General features: G+C 42.9%; 1 long non-coding RNA gene across 1 annotated transcript; it reads left to right on the forward strand.

Moving 5' to 3' along the window:
* The first annotated feature begins 7,894 nt into the window (after nucleotides 1–7,894).
* On the forward strand, nucleotides 7,895–13,376 carry LOC123370850. Its single transcript, XR_006579593.1, has 2 exons — nucleotides 7,895–8,023; nucleotides 12,986–13,376. It is a non-coding gene; the product is annotated as an uncharacterized LOC123370850 (long non-coding RNA).
* The last annotated feature ends 3,324 nt before the right edge of the window (nucleotides 13,377–16,700 follow it).

Consider the following 16,700-nt stretch of genomic DNA (forward strand, 5'->3'; position numbering starts at 1 on the left):
TTTAATAAACGTTGTGGCCTGCCGCTTAGTTCCATGTATGTGTCTGTGCTCATTTTGCCATGGTGTCTAGATCAAAAGCATTACCGCCCAAGCGGAACCCGCCGCCAAAGTGCTGGGTCTTCGGTGGCAATTTGGCGGCGGGGGGCCCGCGGGTCTTCGGGGCACTTCGGTGGTGGGTCCCGGAGCGGAAGGACCCCCCCACCACCGAATTACCGCCGAAGCGGGGGCCCCCCACCGCTGAAGATCCCAGGCCCCCTGAATCCTCTGGGCTGTAGCTGTTCCATTTAGCTTTGCTGCTCACTTTCTGGGAATGATCTGGACAGCTTCAAACCAAGTTTGTCATTTCAGAACCTTTACTTTTTTTTCTTTTTATATTTCTACAAACCCTCCACTTATGAATAAATCCCATTTATTTACAATCCCACAAATCAAGATGCACATCTAAGAAGATGCAACACTGAGAGATGAGAAATGTGCCTCTTTTGTGTTTATCTTAAAGGGTTGTTGTTAACTCTCATGAAGATTTATCAGCAGCAAGTGGCTTTAAGCCCAGGGTTTTCTAACTCCATAGATACAAAGAAGCTTACATTGTTTCCTTTGTTTTCCCCCAATTTGAAAAACTTCTATGTAAAATGGCAATTTCTCATTTTGGAAACTATTTTGTGAGATGAGAGCAATACTAATTATATCAATAGAGTGCACTGCTTTTTCCCCCCATTTGTCCTGTGTGCCAGTAAGCACAACATTTGACATAATTTATTTTGTTCCACTTTTCATCTCTAGTACTATCACCTTTTGATAATAATCAGAATTTCATTGGAAACAGGATCAGAATTTTGTTGCCACAAATATCCCATAATTAAAAAAAAAAGACTAATGCACAAAGGAGAGGATAAAACGTGTGTGTAATTTCAAGGCCTGTTTAAGTCATTGTTAATTGACATGTTATTCTATCTGTCAAAGTCAGACTCAGGACTCTCAATTTCATAGAATCATAGAATCATAGAATAACAGGGTTGGAAGGGACCTCAGGAGGTCATCTAGTCCAACCCCCTGCTCAAAGCAGGACCAAACCCAACTAATTCATCCCAGCCAGGGCTTTGTCAAGCCTGACCTTAAAAACCTCTAAGGAAGGAGATTCCACTACCTCCCTAGGTAACCCATTCCAGTTCTTCACCACCCTACTAGTGAAAAAGTTTTTCCTAATATCCAGCCTAAACCTCCCCCTCTGCAACTTGAGACCATTACTCCTTGTTCTATCATCTTCTACCACTGAGAACAGTCTAGATCCATCCTCTTTGGAACCCCCTTTCAGGTAGTTGAAAGCAGCTATCAAATCCCCCCTCATTCTTCTCTTCTGCAGACTAAACAATCCCAGTTCCCTCAGCCTCTCCTCATAAGTCATGTGCTCCAGTCCCCTAATCATTTTTGTTGCCCTCCGGTGGACTCTCTCCAATTTATCCACATCCTTCTTGTAGTGTGGGGCCCAAAACTGGACACAGTACTCCAAATGAGGCCTCACCAGTGCTGAATAGAGGGGAATGATCACATCCCTCGATCTGCTGGAAATGCCCCTACTTATACAACCCAAAATGCCATTAGCCTTCTTGGGAACAAGGGCACACTGTTGACTCATATTCAGCTTTTCGTCCACCGTAACCCCTAGGTCCTTTTCTGCAGAACTGCTGCCCAGCCATTCGGTCCCTAGTCTGTAGCAGTGCATGGGATTCTTCCGTCCTAAGGGCAGGACTCTGCACTTGTCCTTGTTGAACCTCATCATATTTCTTTTGGCCCAATCCTCTAATGTGTCTAGGTCCCTCTGTATCCTATCCCTACCCTCCAGCATATCAACCACTCCTCCCAGTTTAGTGTCATCTGCAAACTTGCTAAGGGTGCAGTCCACACCATCCTCCAGATCGTTAATGAAGATATTGAATTTGTCAGACCACTCTGTTTTATTAGCAAAGTGCTCTGCCAATACACCCAGATAGTGTGTGAGTCCCATGCGAGGCTTAAGCTACTTTATTTATACAGATAAAAAGGGCGTGAACTTAACAAGATAACAAAGGGAACAGAACTGATACGTTTACCTGGGGCTAGACACAGCCATCTTATTTCCTTATTAACTCTTACCGATCTCCTGCTAATGTCCCACCATTAGCTTAACTGGACCCATTGTTCCATACCTTAATGTTTCTCTTCCTAACAACTTTATTTCAACAGTCCTCATCCCTGCTTAAAGGAACATACACTATTTCTTTAATCCATTTTACTTTTACAATCTAAGTCATTCTACTTTCACATATCTATAGATGGTACTTACATGGCCATCCCAATACTCCTCTGAGATTGGGCAAGACTATTATCCATGGCTTCCAAAAGCACAAAGAGACTAGGCCACTTGCCCAAGGACACACAGGAAGTCTATGGTGGAGCAGGTTCAAGATCAATTATTGATATAATTTGCTCATCTGGAATCTTTAGGTTATCTTGACATTCTTCCATGGTACTCTAGGGCCAGTTGTACGGCCATTGAAGTCAATGGTAGAAGGATCAGGCCATGAATAGCTGTTCATTTGAAATGTAATGAACTGTGTGTCCGCTGAAGTCAAAGAGTAGTATCATCAGCTGGTGTAAATTAGTGGTGATCCATTGACTTCAAGGGATTTGTGCAATGAACAGCAGCTGAGGATCTGGCATGAGATTTTAAAACTGGAGTGGCTAACATTATTATTCTAAATCAATATTTAGTGTAAGTAAGTGGCCTGTTTTGTCAGAGGTGCTGAACACTAACAGCTCCCCTGGTGGTCAAATCCTGCCGCAGCCTCCAAAAGTATGGAGGGCCCATGTGCAGCAGGACTGGACTGGATTCTGGGAGCTCACGCAGGAATTGTGTTCCTCCAGCACACAGCAGACCCTAGCTCTGGGCAAAATGGGAATGCGAGGCAGGATGGGAGTGTGGGCAACTGATCAGCCACTACGTGGATCCTCTGACCATTTGCTTCGCTCATGGGTGGGGATGATTGCAAGCAGAAACTAGAGCTGGGTGTATTTTTTTGGCCTAAACTTTTTTCCCAAAAAATGCAGATTTAGTTCAACCACAATCTTTCACAAATTTGTACAGGATTTGTCCAGTTCTCCTGGTTTAAAACAAAATAGAACACCAAAATGTTTAAATTTGACATTTTTGAAAGGAAATGTTGCAAGTTTTTGCTTCCAAATTTACTTCCATTTTATTTAAATACAAATATTTAAAATATAAAGCTCAAAAATGAACCAAAATAGTTCATTTAACCCTGATTTTCTTGGTTTTTGCCTTTTCAGTTCTCTGATTTTTTTCTTTTGCAATGGCGAGTGACCAAAGATTCAGGTATTCGTGCAGCTCTAGGAGCAGCAAGACTGCTCCAAGCAGGGGTGGTATATGAAAGTATTCTGTAGTCACTAAGCCCAGAACAAAGTGCATAGCCTGTGCACCTAGGAAAGGAGTCACACCTTAGGGCTCGTCTACACTTGAAACGCTGCATCTGAGCCACTGTAGCACTTCAGTGTAACCATTACCTAGGCTGATGGGCGGGGTTCTCCCGTTGGCGTAGGCAAATCAACCTCCCTGAGAGGCAGTAGCTAGCTCAACAGAAGAATTTGTCTGTTGACTTACCGCTGTCTACCTGGGGACTTAGGTCGGCTTAACTATATTGCTCGGGGGTGTGGATTTTTCAAACTCCTGGGCAACATACCTGGGTTGATTTAACTTTTTAGTATAGACCTGGACGTAGTCAGAACTGAGCACTTAATAACTGCATTTTTTTTCCCTTTAATTCACTCCTCTTTACAGCTGAGAAACACCGATGAATTAATTGGCTCCTCACTGAGCAAAGAGACTCATTCAGCTGCTTCAAACAGGAGCATCTGTCTAGTGCGGCTGTTGGAGTTGCTCAAAAGGCTACAAGTGTTCCTAATGGTCATTTAAATAATAAATGCCACCACACTTATAATGGATATTTCAGTCATTCCTTTCCTGCTCCCTTGCTAGCTGTATTCCATTAATATTTATTGAGGAAAATCATCCCAAGTTAGTGGCCTGCATTTCTTTTCAAGGTCACCAAATATAAATATTTTATTTCTCTAATTTGGAAAAATGGTGGTGTATGCTGTGCTGCAAACATGGCATGTTTCTGAAGTAGTTTCTGATGCAAAGGTTCCTTTGGTAAATGTCCCTGGGTGCCAATAACTGATAATTACAAGTCCAATATTGTCTATCCAAGCAAGCAATAAGAATAAATACATACTATATAAACCCTTCACCGAAAAGGCAATAATATTTACTATCAGGTGTAGTGAAAACGTCAGAGATTCCATGTTTGATGCTGTGAGCACAGTTGTGGCCATTAACAAGAGCTTCATCTGGAGACGTGTGTGTATATGTGTACCCAGGAGAAGGTATAGGAGATTTTCAAAAGCTCCAGTGGAACTTCTGCTCCTAAACCCCTTGAACGCTGTTGAAAATCTCCCCCATGCTGTAGCAAGCATGGTGGCTGGAAGCATGGTGCTTTCAGCGTCCAGAAGCAGATGCAATGTCCCCAGGCACACTGGTGGCAGACAACTCTCCAGTGACCTTTGGAACTCCTTTGCAAGTCAGTGTAGATGAGGATGGGAACAGGCCATGCCCCTTTCTCCCCCTTTGGAATTCTGAACAGTGCCAGCCACTGACTGCTCCTCCTTTGCTCAGCAAGCAGGGGCAGTCATAGTGTATCTTTCCTCTGCACAGGTGAACTACAACGGGTAGGGCTCCAGGTTACTTCTCCTTCCCTCTCCACCCCCCCATCCATGATGATCAGGCCAGTAGTGAATACATTGTTGGGATAAAGCATATAATGTTTGCAGTATTCCCCAGTCTAGCAACTGTGGTTTTATTTTATGCCGTAGAGAAAATTACCTGAGGTCTATGCAACTTCTACACAAGTCTGGGTGCTGCACTGTTTGCTTTTCTGTCACGTTTGAAGATGATGCTTTTTTATGATGCTTTTTTTATGGTAATTTCTTTTCAAATAAATACCCTTTTCTTCTTTCTCTTTACAAATAAATAAATAAATAAATAAAAGGGACCACATAGTGGAAACGCTGGCTGCAAGAAAGCAATTTTTTGCTTCAGAAAAAAAGCCAATAGCTTGTGTTTACCTAAACAACAGGCCCATTATTTTTGGGTATAGAGTAGCCAAGAACCAAGGAAAACAAATGAGATGGCATTTAAATGAATTGAAAATTGTTCCTGTGGGTTTTTTTGTTTGCTTTTAATGCTGTTGTTGCCATTTGCTGCTACCGAAGGTTAAAATTAAAAATGAAGGAAAGAAACCTAGCGCTGTTGTCTAGAAAAGTCACAGACAAAGTCCATGCTCTATAAAGAAGGCATTGAATAATTGTTGTTGCTGTTGTTATGTTTCAAATAACCCAGACTCATCCTCTAAGGGGAGATATTTGAGGAGAATTGGCTATAGAAGTGGAGAAAACACTTTTCCTTTTATGTTGTGACCCTGAGCCTTGAATTCATTACAGGGGTAACAGAGTAAAATTCTTTGGCCTGTGTTATGCAGGAGGTCAAACGAGATGATCACAATGGTCCCTTCTGGGCTTAGAATCTATGGGACTAATTCATCACTGGAATTAGTGGCATAAAACTGGAGTAATCTAGTGGTGATTCACAGCCATTTCATTACTAACTGGCAAACTCCTTGAAGGTCTCAGTAGAGAGGCCAAGGACAGAACTGGCCTAGAGAATAAATTACCCTGATGTTGTCCTTAAGTTTAGCTTTCTCTGCAGGGAGAAGCAAGACTACTTTGCTAACTCATGTTGGAAACCAGATCGGACGAGGTTCATTAGCTCAAATCCAGGCTAGACAAGAATTTGTGTGCCACTCTGAGGAGAGGCAGGAGGGAACTGGGGGGAGAGAAATAAGGGCCTTGCAGAGTCCTAGGAACAAACTATGTTTCTGCCGACTCTGAGCCTGAGGTTACCTTTTCTTCTTTTTCTTAACAATAAGGCAAAATCCAGGAAGGAGGGTAAGGAATGACGAATGACGCCAAAGGTTAGAGCATTCTCCAGGCCAGCTCAGTCTTTGTTCTCTGTACTGAGACTGCCACTATGAGTGACAGTTAGTGCCCAATAAGATGGTGGATTTCTGGTTACAGATACCTGTCCAGAAGAAACAACTGATTCCAATAAAACAGGGACTGCAAATTCCCCTACCTGGTGCGCATCCATGCCACTACGTAATTAATGACAAAATGTAGAGAGTTGTAGCCAACATGTAGTGTGAGAATCACAAATCTAATTGATGAATACATTATTATTTATGCTATGGCGTTGCCTAGGAATGCCAATGAAAGATCAGACATTACAGACATGTAACAGAGAAGCCAGTCGTTGCCCTGAAGAACTTATAATCTAAATGAGAGAAAGGATGCAACAGGAGGACACAACCAACAAATAGGAGGAGGAAAGAGAGGAAATGGGCAGGATCAAAATGATCAGATTTGAGTAGAAAAAGCAGAAGTTGCAGCCTATAACTTGCCTAAGCAGTGCATTGTGGGTGTGATATGTAGGCATCATGGCAGAAGTAGGTTTGGGCAGGGATTTAAATGCAGCTTTATGAATATTAAAGTATTTCCTATGTATGGGAGACCAACTGGGAGAAAGTGAGGAAGAAGGAAACAGACAAGTGATCATGGGTGACACCACAGGCAGAGTACAGGTGGGTGGATAGCTTGATCAACTAGCAGATCTGGCAAAGGGTAAACGGCTATAAAGGCAAACACAAAGAGCATGTGTTGGTATGGAAGAGGATGGAGAGCCAATGGATGGATGTGAAGAACAGGATGATGTGGGTACATCAATGAGCCAAATCAATGGCCCTATGCAGAAGCTTGCTGAGTGGATTTGAGAGGGGTAGTGTGGCTGGAATCAAGTCAAAAGAGGAGTTGATTATAGTAGTCAAGATGTGAGGGGATGAGGATATGAACAAAACCTTAAGCAGTCTGGAGAAAGAGAGGATGCAGACTCTTAGCAGCTGGCTGGCTGACTACCTGTTAAAAACCTGAATACATATTTGATACAAATATAGGAGTTGTGGTGGGTCACAACCTCAACATGTGTCGGCAATTCGATGCTGTTGCAAAAAAAAAAAAAGCGAATGCAATTTCAATTTGCTTTAAGAGAGGCACAGCATGCAAATCATAGGGGGTGATAGCACTGTTCCACTCAGTGGTGGTTAGGCCTCAGCTGGAGTAGTGTGTCCAGTTTTGGTCACATATAGAGAGGTTGTAGAGAAACTGGAAAGGATCCAGAGGCGAGTGGCAAAGATGATCGAAGGGATGGAATGCAGCCATATGAGCAAAGGCTGAAGGAATGGGGTATGTTTAGTTTGGAAAAGAGGAGATTAAGGGGGGATATGATAGCTGTCTTCAAATATTTGAGAGGCTGCCATAAAACAGATGGAGAAAACTTGCTCTCTCCTGCCACAGAGGGCAGGGCAAGTGGCAATGGGTTCAAACTACAGCACAGCAGATTTAGATTAAATCTCAGGAAAAACTTGCTCACTGTAAGAACAGTAGGACAATAGAACAGATGCCTGGGGGGGTTGTGGAAGCTCCTTCACTGGTGGTTTTCAAAAGGAAGCTGGACAGAGCTACCTGTCTGGGATAGTTTAGACTCAACAAATCCTTCATCTTGGCAAAGGTGAGACTATATGAACCTTGTGGTCCCTTCTAACCCTATGATTCTATGATACTCTTAGCAATAAATTATCCTTGTCCCATCTTGAACTGAGTATCTCATTTCCCTAGCCTAGCACTGCACTGAAAATGATATCTGACATATTATCTTCCTGCTCATTCCTGTGCAGTACGTCAGATCCTCGCTTTTCTAAACAAACATGCAACATATTCATGGCAGAAGTATCTTTGGCAACAAGCTAAACAAGCTCTCGCATGACAAGCATCTAAGAAAACACTAAACAGTTGCTAATTAATGGTAAGTACGTAGTCCCTGATTTTCAATTAGTTCATTCGATATGTAGTTCTGGCTTTTAAAAAAAAATCTAAGTCTAAATATACTTAGAATAAATCCATGAATCTTGTGCTGAACTCTAAAGGCAGATGATATCTGAGGATAGGCTAACCCTACCTGTCCTTTAGATTAAAGGTTACCCCTCATGGAAGTGTAGCAGCAGTCAAAAACTTGAGACCCAGGGACCTAGCCAGTTACAGATTGGCACCTTCCAAAAGGTGCCTCCTAGAAGCCTAGTGATATTGCATCAGGCTGTTAACCTGGAGACTTGAATCTGAAGCATAGAATCACAAATGCAAAAGATGGGAAAGGCCTTTGATGTCAGCCAAATTTACTCCCTTCACTGCATTTTTAGAGCACTGTCCAGATTAATTTTAAATGCTCAAAGTGATGGTGATTCCACAGCAGGATAGGTCTCAGAGTTAGGAATTTTGTTCTTGATACTCAGACACATTTTTCCCTTCCGTAATTTTAACCCATTGCTTCTAGTTAACCCCCCTCATAGCCCCTTAAACCATTCCTCGCCTTTTCAGGAGTGCACAGATGTCACACACAGCCTGACTCATCATGCCCTTGTCTCAGCCCACAGTCATTGTTCAGCTAAACTCTCCTATCTCCCTCTGGAGCTGGGAGCCATAGTGGAAAATTGTATTCTTTACTCTGGCTAGAAACCATACATGCTCCTGTTCCCATGGCAGCACCTATCATGGCTATTTGTGTGGAAATAGCCCTTCTAATAATATACATCTGACATATGGTAGTGACCCAAAATACTAGAGTAGGAACTTTGGCCTACTTCGGTTCCCCTTAAGTTTAGTGGTAAACTACCTTTGATCTCAATGGGAGGAAAGTTAGACCAATGGTGAGTGCTTTCAGAAAACACTTCCTATACCCTGCAGTAGCAATAATGCTCCATTTGGTGCTATTACTCTAGAATCCCATATTTTGCTTTTAAATAAGAGACAGCTATAAAGCAGGCTTAGTGCATGAATGATGAGAAAGATGGGGACACACTTCCTGGAGGGCTGGCTCCCCTCTCTACTGTTGGGAAACGTGGCTGGCTGTTCAGTTGTGAAATGTAAACCTCAAACCAAAGTAATTGGGTTGTGAATTGCTCTAGCAGTTGGCTGCTAATTCTCAAAATAATCTACCACCTGTTGTTTAGTCTGCAGGATTAAAGCAGGTTTAATGTTTGAGGCTACATAAATTTATTGTTCCAGATGGAACACTATTAAAAAATGCAGTTGAATATCAGTATTCAGAACTGTGGCGTACTGCACTTTAAAGGGCAGCTTGGTAGAACAATCTACATCACCCTTAACTACAAGCGGCAGACAGGGGAATTTTTTCCTCCATCAGGAACTAGATTCTGTCTTAATTATCACTGAAGACTTTATCACATTTCTTGAACTGAGAAGCTATGAAATTGTATTTTTTCCCTGTGTACATCATCCGATTTAATAAATGGCAATAATGTTATTGTCCCATTGGGAATATAACCAAAGATGTGTTGATACACAGGAGGAATTGCTCCTGGAATTGGTAGCATGAAAATATGACAAGGGTTATGTTGTTTTTGTGGTTCTTGCCAGCCATCTGGAAGCAGGAAATTCTCAGATTCTTGGCAGAAAGACTTTCAGAAATAGGTAAAATCAAATCAATGGAAAATGGTCTGAAGGAAAATTCTATCCTCTGATAGCAGAATGGACTAGATAATATGAGAACTAGGTCTGGTCAGGATTTTTTCAATGTTTTGTTGTTGGATAATATCAGTTTGTCCAAACTGAAACTTTTTGTGGAAATGGATTGGTTTTTTGAGGCAAACTTTGTTGGGAAGTTTTGTCAGGTCCAGGATTAAATTTCTGTCCAAAACCAGAGAGAGGGGCCTACCCCAGCATAGCCAATGTCCCAGTGGTTAGGGTACTCAGCTGGCTCTGATTGATTCAAAAGAGGGATTTGAACCTGGGGCTTCCTCATCCTGGGTGTGGGCTCTGACCACTGGGCTCTTGGCTATTCCAGAGTCTCACTCTTTCTAAAGGTATAATCTTTATCATAATGTGAAACTAAAATATTCAAAATCTCACATTGTTCACAAAACAGCTTGTTTTCCTGCCAGCCCTAATGAGAGTCCTTTTTTAGCATGGCTGATCTATACCATGTTAGTGAAGTCTTTGATTAGGCACTGTTAAGTGAGTGGGGCTACACCATTGTCACCCGCGAACAATCTTAGTTTTACTGGAAAGAGCAGATTGTAGTAGATTTCCCACATCCCTGTATAGAACGGGTCTTTGCTTGACTACAGGAGCTTCTGCGGGATGTAATTGTTTGAAACTGAACCTGATAAAAATGACAGGCATTTTTCAGTGATCCAAAGGAGACCCTCTGGATTTGCAGTGGTATCAGTGGAACGTAACCTGTTGAAAAGCTTCAAGTACAAGAGTCTGGCATATATTTGTAGTCAAAACCAAACACAAACAAAAAAAGAAAGGTACCTCAGAAAGAGTGTTCTGCCTGAATTTGCATTATTAATGATTATTATCATTGCACTGTCGTAGCCCCTGGTTGCCGCAACTGTTTAAAATGATTTAATAGTTGGAGACTATTGTTTCAAGATAAAAATGGTTTTATTGACAGAATGACCAGATTTTCAAGGTGGAAAACCAGGGACCGGAGGGTTCATAGTTGATGGATTTAATAGGGGTTAGGGAGGTATGCACAAGGGGGTTTGCCAGCTGTGGAGGGCCAAGCATAGAGGTAAAAGGCTGTCCATTACTTCCTCCGATGGGGCCTGATTCAAAGTCTTTTGAAGTCAATGGGTGTTATTCCTTTAACTTCAGTGGGCTTTGCGTCTGGCTCATATTCCTAATACTTTTGTCCTCTTTTTTCCTTACGTTCTCCCTCCTCTCCTTTCCCATTGGTCCGATCTTCTCCCCCTTGCTTCTTCCCTCCCTACGCCTCACTTTCTCCATGACACTTATTTATTCTCTCTATCACATATACTCTCAATCCTTGATGTCCTCCTTTTTCCTTTGTGTTTCACGCCGTCCAGCATGCTACCGTAATCCAGTGTTCACTTGTGGTGCAGGGAAGGTGAGCAGAAGCATGGATGTCAGTCCCCAGCCTTGGTCAGCAGTTGCTGGAGATGATGTTGGTAGGTCCACCTGAGCTAACCCGAGGCTTGCCTATATTAGCAAGGCCCCCAACTCTGTTTGTGAGGAAGAGCTAGTGTGAGTAGGGTGATCTATTATTACAAGACAGACTTGGGGTGGGCACAATCTGAAATTTGAATATGTCTGGTTTAGAGGCTCAAGTTTGGGGCTCTCTCTTCTTTTAGGACTTTGCAAGTCTATAGCACCAAATATTCAGAGATCTCAAAGTATGATTCAAACACAGATGATGTAAGCCTCACACGTCCCAAGAAAGTAGCAAGGTGTTATTTTTAGAGCTGTTGAGAAATGATTTCATTTTCCCATGACAAACGTTTAGAAAAGTGAAGCTTTGGGGGTTTTGTTGAAAATTTTGTACAAAAAAATTATTCCCACCCCCCATTATTGGGGGAGGGGGTTGTCCTGCTCCAATTATTATTCCCATCTCATGGATGAAGAAACTGAGGCAAAAGTGGGATTAAAGCCAATATCTCCTGACTAGAGAGAGGTTTGGGGGGGGAGGGTTGTGGGGGGACGTCGGGGATAGTACATTCACCAAAAAAATGCATTTTTCAGGGCATCATAACTATTTGGTCAAATTTGGTGAATAGTTTTGGCAAAAAAAAATGGGAAACAACTTTTTCAGTCATGTTGAAATAGTTTGTTTTGAACGTGTCAAAATGAACTGTTTTAAAATTTTGTTTTGAATCAACATTTCATTTAAAAGCCCAAATGAATTTGCTCCAGTTTTCCATGTTGCTGTGGGGGGGAAAAAAAAGGGGAGGGGGGAGAAGAAAAAAAAATCAAACTGAAAATTCAACTATTTGCTCAGCTCTACTCCTGACAACCTTTCCTGTGTTTTATCCTCAAAATCATATTTCCTCTTACTAATATTTTAAGGAACACGTGTATTGTGGACTCAGAAAACCATTGCTAATTCAGACAGTGACTTGTTATGGCAAAACAGAAGCTTTAACAGAGCAAGGATAATATTTGCAAAACTGTGTTCAGGGGACCTATTTATCCCATCTGTTATTTCAACTAGCTAAACTACCTTTCTGCTGAAAAGTATTTTACAATACACTTGTGGACTAGAAATGTTTGCTATTCTTTGCAGTACTACAACATTCTATGGGCTCTTTAATGGAGTGCCACCATTATTAGAGGTGAAGATGGTTCTGCGCTCTTGTTTTATTCCTGTGAGATGATATTTTGCAGTACAGGATCACATCAAGCTCTGAAACAAAGAGGCAATTTGGTAACAATAATCCAGGAAAATAATATTGCATGGTGCAGTGCAGATGTTCAAGAGGATGGGTGAATAAGTGGAGGAGCCATAATCAGATCAGTTTCTGTTGCCTCATTCTTTAGTTTGTAAAATGAGCTGGTTGAGTGAAGTGCTTTAGACAGTGCAAATATTTACACAAGTATTTGTTAACAGTGCTACTGCTTTTCACAAATACTCTAGTGAATATTCATTAAAGGCATTATCCTTGGAACTTTGCCATTGACTTCAGTGGGTACAAGAGAAGACCCTAAACAGTACTGAATCTGCTAGCAAAGTGATTTGATATTGTTTTACTCTGCAGTACATTAACAAATATTTCTTTGCTGCACCCACCCTCCTCTGTTTGAAAGTAAAAGCATAACAATTAAAGCTACAGTACCAACACTTACAATTTTGTTATAGAAACTCAGTGTTCCTATAGTTTATCTCTGAAATGGCAAATCAAAAAATCAGAATCTCACCCCCACCCCTCACTTCTTGTTTATCTTTCAGTTATTTCCAACACAGTATGGAAGATAATTTTTAAAATGACTATCGGAAATGATATATGTATGATGGAGTGCGTTTCAGCTAAACCGAAGGAAACAAATATATACATGCCTTAGAAAATAGGCAATGTCGAACACATGTGGACTGCCAAATGTTACGAATTTCCTCACTGACAGTGTCAGATGAAAGATGGAAGACCTGCAGGATCAGAGATTGCAAGAGTACTTGTAAATGCCATGGCACTGAATTTTATCAACTACGTTTTTACTACATGTAGCAGGTGTTCTGTGTTTGTGGCTATATATTCAACTCCCAATTGATTTCACTTCACAACCCAGAAAGTCTCTTTTAAACCCCTACAAATAAAAAGATGTGAGGTGCAGCTAGTAATACAGCTAGGAGAAAACAGCAGTATATTTTCTGACATTTTACATGAATTTGCTTCAACAGTGTTTGTGGTCTTTGTTGTGGATGAACCCATGAGGTGTAAAGTCCATAGAGAGTACCCTAAGTTCAGAGGAAGGAATGATCTCATGATCAAGGTCCTGCTCTGGGATTCAGAAGACCTGGATTTGGTTCTTGGTTTTGCAGATGACTTCCTGTGTGACTTTGGGAAAATTGCTCAATCTCTTTGGCCTCAGTACCTCATCTGGTAAACTGGGACAACAATACTTCCTTTGTCTGTCTAAGGGTATGTCTACACTACAAAATTAGGTCGATTTAATATAAGTCAATTTTTTAGAAATCGATTTGATACAGTCAGTTATGTGTGTCCCCACTTAAGACCATTAAGTTGGCGGAGTGCATCCACAATACCAAGGCTAGTGTCAACTTCTGGAGCATTGCACTGTGGGTTGCTAACCCACAATTCCTGCAGTCTCCGCCCCCCGTTGGAATTCTGGGTTGAGCTCCCAATGCCTGATGGGGCAAAAACATTGTCACGGGTGGTTCTGGGTACATGTTGTCAGCCCCCTCCTGCCCCGTGAAAGCAACGGCAAAAAATTGTTTCTCTCCTTTTTTCCTGGGTTACCTGAGCAGATGCCATACCATGGCAAGCATGGAGCCCACTCAGCTCACCGTCACCATACATTTCCTGGGTGCTGCTGGCAGATGCGGTACTGCAGTGCTACACAACAGCAGTTCCTTGCCATTGTAAGTTAGCAAAGATGGTTAGCAGCCGTATTGTACCATCTGCTGCTGTCTCCTGGTCCCTCCTGGCTGGCCTCGGTGAGGTTGGTTGGGGCTCCTGGGCAGACATGGGTGCTCCTGGCAGGCCTCGGTGAGGTCGGTCGGGGGCACCTAGACATAAATGGGAGTGACTCCAGGTCATTCCCTTCTTCAAGTTTTGTCTAATGGAGATTCAGTCCTGCCTGGAATATCAGGCAAGCCTACCAAAGAACCAAAGAGGCAAACGGCTGCTCCGGGTCAGAGCTCCAGATTTCCTGTTTCTATGATGAGCTGCATGCCATTCTAGGGGGTGCCCCTACAACTACCCCACCCCTGTGCTTCCCTCATCTCCCACCCCTCCCAGGCTACCTTGGCAGTTAGCATGCCATTTGTGTGATGAATTAATAAAGAATGCATGGATTTGAAACAATGACTTTATTGCCTCTGCAAGTGGAGATCGAAGGGGGGAGGGGAGGGCGGTTGGCTTACAGGGAAGTAGAGTGAACCAAAGGTGCAGGTTTTCATCAAGGAGAAACAAAGAGAACTTTCACACTGCAACCTGGCCAGTCATGAAACTGGTTTTCAAAGCTTCTCTGATGTGCAGTGCGCCCTGCTGTGCTCTTCTAACCGTTCTGGTGTCTGGCTGTGCTTAATCATTTTGTCTTTTAGAACAGAGTTCTGATAGCATGGATTCATCTCCCCATACAGCGATCAGATCCAGTACCTCCCTTTCAGTCCATGCTGGAGCTCTTTTGCAATTCTGGGACTCCATGGTCACCTGTGCTGATGAGCTCTGCATGGTCACCTTTGCTGATCAGCTCACCACAGTGGCCAAACAGGAAATGAAATTCAAATGTTTGCGGGGCTTTTCCTGTCTACCTGGCCAGTGCATCTGAGTTGAGAGCGCTGTCCAGAGCGGTCACAATGGTGCACTGTGGGATAGCTCCCGGAGGCTAATACCATCGAATTGCATCCACACTACCCCAAATTCGACCCAGCAGGGTCGATTTCAGTGCTAATCCCCTTGCCAGGGAGAAGTACGGAAATCGATTTTAAGAGCTCTTTAAGTTGACAAAAATGGCTTTGTCGTGTGAACAGGTGCAGGGTTAAATCGATCTAACGCTGCTAAATTCGACTTAAACTCATAGTGTAGACCAGAGCTAAGCTATCTAGACTGGAAGCTCTTTGGGGCAAGGACTCTGTCCTACTATGTGCTTCTACAGTGCCTAGCACAATAGAGAGGAAACAAATGTGACTCCCAATTCATGTGCCTGAGTGACAAGGAGGGTGGCACTGTTGTCAAATGGCAAAAAGCAGCATTTAGGGAGAGTATATAAGCAGTTCAGATGGGGATATGCTAAATTTTCGGGGACAGCAACTCCATTGAAGTGTAGGTGTTAGAGAGACACAGAGAGATGTGGGATTGGATTGATAGAGGCAAGCCAGGTAGGTCTGCGACTCATCAGTGTAGGGATGGTCACTGAAGCCACAGGGGGGAGGGATAGCTCAGTGGTTTGAGCATTGGCCTGCTAAACCCAGCGTTGTGAGTTCAATCCTTGAGGAGGCCACTTAGGGATCTGGGGCAAAAATTGGTCCTGCTAGTGAAGGCAGGGGCTGGACTCGATGACCTTTCAAGGTCCTTTTCAGTTCTAGGAGATTGGTATATCTCCAATTATTACCTATTACCCACCTGAGTGAAAGAGCTCACCTAGAAGGAGGGTGTAAAACAGAAAGAGGACAGAGCCTTTTGAAACTCCCATGGTGAGTGTGAGAGAAGATGAGCTACCAACTGAGATACTGAGGGGATGACTACAGAAGAAGGAGGAGAACCGAGAGAGAACAATCTGGCAAAAGCCAAAGGAGAACAAGACACCAAGGAGGGGAGGATGATTAAGAAAGCAGCAGAATGTTCAAGGGGCATGAGGGCAGAGTACAGATCCTGAGGATTTTCCTGGGGAGGTCATTAGAAACCTTGGCAAAAGCAGCATCAGTGGAAGAAAGCGTGTGGAAGCCAGATGCAAGGAGCTCCTGGAACAGGAGGTGAGATACTCCAGGTCACAGTTGTTAAAGGTTCATTGGATGAGTTTGGGGGGGGTGGGGAGCTGGGGCTGGAGCTGAAGAGGCAGGTAGGTGGAGGGATGGCTTCTTGAAGATGAGGAGATTGAGCGGGGAAGGAGATAGAAGCAGTGAGGAGATAAGGTGAAAGGAAGTGGGGACAGCAAGGGAATAATCTTACAGACACATTGTTTGCTCGTGGTTCCTTCTTTAGAATCACTGAGTCACAGTACTGAGAGGAAAGAAAAAAACACATCAAATGACCTAACCCTTAATCCTGGCAGAACGGGATTGTTCCTTTCAGTTTATTTCTGAGTGTTTTTTCCACTTGGAGGCCTCAAACTGTGGGGCTCCTCCCACTTTCCTGGAAAGATTATTCCATGGAGAAATTGAGCAGAATAGAATGATGCTGATTTCTGTAAATTGCATTCGATTGCTTAGGTACCAGAGTGGATTGCACTGAAAAAAAAATTAAATTGATCTATTAGTGGATGTG

This window comes from Mauremys mutica, chromosome 5 (genome assembly GCF_020497125.1).
Source record: "Mauremys mutica isolate MM-2020 ecotype Southern chromosome 5, ASM2049712v1, whole genome shotgun sequence".
NCBI lineage: Eukaryota > Metazoa > Chordata > Testudines > Geoemydidae > Mauremys > Mauremys mutica.